This window comes from Nicotiana tabacum, chromosome 21 (assembly GCF_000715075.1).
Source record: "Nicotiana tabacum cultivar K326 chromosome 21, ASM71507v2, whole genome shotgun sequence".
Classification (NCBI taxonomy): Eukaryota; Viridiplantae; Streptophyta; class Magnoliopsida; order Solanales; family Solanaceae; genus Nicotiana; species Nicotiana tabacum.
Window position 1 is genome coordinate 100,994,715 of NC_134100.1, and position 3,281 is coordinate 100,997,995.

Here is a 3,281-nt window from a genome sequence, read left to right on the forward strand (position 1 = left end):
ATTCCTTCATCGTTCTTAATTCGTTTTTGCCTTCCTTTCTTCTCATTATAACACCCCATTTAATCCATATTATGGCCATTCAATTGCAAAAATTTATCAAAGATCATGGTTGATGAAGAACAAATGACACAAACGACCCAAATTATACCTCTTAGCCAAACTGATGAGGTACTTTCTTTTTATTCTTTTTTTTTTTCTTAAATATTATTTTCTCCATTTTAATTTATGTGTCAGACTTTCCTTTTTAATCTGTTTCAAAAAGAAAATACTATAATTAGTACAAAGTTTTTAATTTCAACATTCCTGTTACTCTTAATGACACTTATTTGTAGAAATGACATGTCATGTTTAAAATATAAGATTCAAAGAACATTTTTGGTATGTTATCATATTTAGTTAAGATTACAAGATTCAAAAGTGTTCTTTATATTTTAAATTTTGTGTATAGTCAAATTAAGATACATAAAATGAGACGGGGAATTACCTTTTTTCTTCTTCTTAAATTTCTTGATAATTTAATTAATATGCATGCATAAGAATGTGTGTATTCAGGATGGGGTTTGTATTATGTTTGAAAATGAAAGCGAAAGTGAAAGTGAAGATAAGGAAATTATTGTTTCTGGTGAAGAATTTCCAGAAAGCCAGATTCAAGGTATTTGTTTTCTCTTTCATTTGGAGAAATAATCCAAGACGCCCATCGAAATCCTATACTACTCCTATATTATTTCACAAAAAAAAAAAAAGTCGAAGAAATGCTTGGAGTTCCATATAAAGTCTAAACTATACACATTTTGCAGTTGCTGATGATTTACAATTTCAATCAAACCATAAAATGTTTTGCCTTTTGATATCTTCTTTTTTGCAGATTCCGGATTAGAGTTTTTCGACAATGAATACGACTATAACTACGAGGTCCCTCTCCAACACTACACGCACTATAATTATATATATATATATATATATATATATATATATATATATATATATATATATATATATATATATATATATATATATATATATATATATATATATATATATATATATATATATATATATATATATATATATATATATATATATATATATATATATATATATATATATATATATATATATCTTTGATCATTGTTGAAGTTCGTAACCATCTCGTCTAAAAAGTCTAACGGATTACACTTTTAATTACTTAATTATGTTGTCAACACGCTCCATACGTGCAAGCTTGATTCTTCTTTTTCATGAGCCAAGCACACGTAGAAATCCTACTTAATAATGGGTGGCGTAAGACTCGAATTCAGGATCTTTGCCTGCTCTGATATCATATTGAAATGTATGACCATCTCATCTAAAAGTATATATATATATATATATATATATATATATATATATATATATATATATATATATATATATATATATATATATATATATATATATATATATATATATATATATATATATATATATATATATATATATATATATATATATATATATATATATATATATATATATATATATATATATATATATATATATATATATATATATATATATATATATATATATATATATATATATATATATATATATATATATATATATATATATATATATAAGGATGAGCTCTTCACTCTTCATGTTGCTCAAAGAGGAAAGGACAAGTACTTACCTCTATGTATCATGTTGTGTGATATTAAGGAGGTATATAGTCTTTATCCCCCTCCCTTTCGTGCTAATCTTTTAAATTATTAGATTAAATAAGGTAGGGGTCAATGTTAAACTCGCTATCACCACATGTCAGTATAACCGGGGTGATGACTTCTATTAAAAAAACTATATTGCAACTTCAAGTTAGGAAGTGCAGAAACAAGAAACTCATAAAATATAAATGAAGCTATGAATTTTCTCCTTTTGCAGGACATGGAGGAAGATGAGTACGACTATGACAACGATGAGTATGACTATAATAGCGAGGTCTCTCTCTAGCACACATACACGCACTAGAATTCATAAATTCTATTTTATATATATATATATATATATATATATATATATATATATATATATATATATATATATATATATATATATATATATATATATATATATATATATATATATATATATATATATATATATATATATATATATATATATATATATATATATATATATATATATATATATATATATATATATATATATATATATATATATATATATATATATATATATATATATATATATATATACGAGGTATAAAGATGGAGCAATTTAATATTTAATATATGTGTATATTCAACAAATTACATGAAAGTTACTAAAAAGAGCATAGTTGTATCACAGGAATTATCTGAAGCAGAAATCAGAAAATACTTGCATTCATTCACATTTCAATCTAATAATTCCAAGACCCTTATTGATCGGTAAGTAGCCGGTCACTCATAATCATGGTAACATTTTAAAAAATACTTCTTCTTTACTAATTTATGTGAGGTTGTTTGATTAGGATGGAAGGGATTTAAGAACGGAAGAATGACTTTTGTAACTTGTTGTATAAAATAACGTCATCAAAATTTCTGTTGTTATCTATCATAGATCATTATGACTAAAATTAAAAATTAAAAATTAAATTAGTTTTAAGTATAGAAATATATTATTCTTTTCGAGATAGACTAAAAGGCCAAAAAAATATCACATATATCCGGTTTGACTAGACATCGAGTTTAAATGAATATAGGTGTGTGGTGTGTCAAATGGAATATGAAGAAGGAGAGAAGTTGGTCGCACTTCCATGTGATCATCCCTTCCATTCAGATTGTATAAATAAATGGCTTCAGATAAAGAAGGTAACTTGCTAAGTCAGATATGATTTTAGTGTAAAAATTGGGTGCATATATGTTTTTGTTGTTTACATATTTCTGTTTCTCTTTGTAGATTTGCCCCATATGTTGTGATGAGGTCTCATCCACCAAATTCCTCAGGAATGATTAACTCTAAACTTGTATCAAACCAAATTCTTGTACACCAATCAAGATTTATTGAATATATATATATAGGTTTGTCTTTGTATATTTGTATATGCACTTCTATCTAATTAAAAAACAAAATGTGTCACTCACACTACCTTTGTTTCTAAGCTGGCTTATGCAACTTAGCTTGCAAAAGTGCTAAAATCAAATATTAAAAGGGTAAAAGTAAAAGTAATGTTGGCAAGTGCCCGAGTGCTAATCGGAAGTAATCAGCATTTACTAAAAAATAACCTTTTGAGTAATAGT

General features: G+C 24.8%; 1 long non-coding RNA gene across 1 annotated transcript; it reads left to right on the top strand.

Moving 5' to 3' along the window:
* The first annotated feature begins 2,336 nt into the window (after positions 1 to 2,336).
* Positions 2,337 to 3,071, top strand: LOC142175086 (uncharacterized). The gene is made up of 3 exons (XR_012704274.1): positions 2,337 to 2,429; positions 2,744 to 2,852; positions 2,941 to 3,071. It is a non-coding gene; the product is annotated as an uncharacterized LOC142175086 (long non-coding RNA).
* Positions 3,072 to 3,281: the final 210 nt, after the last annotated feature.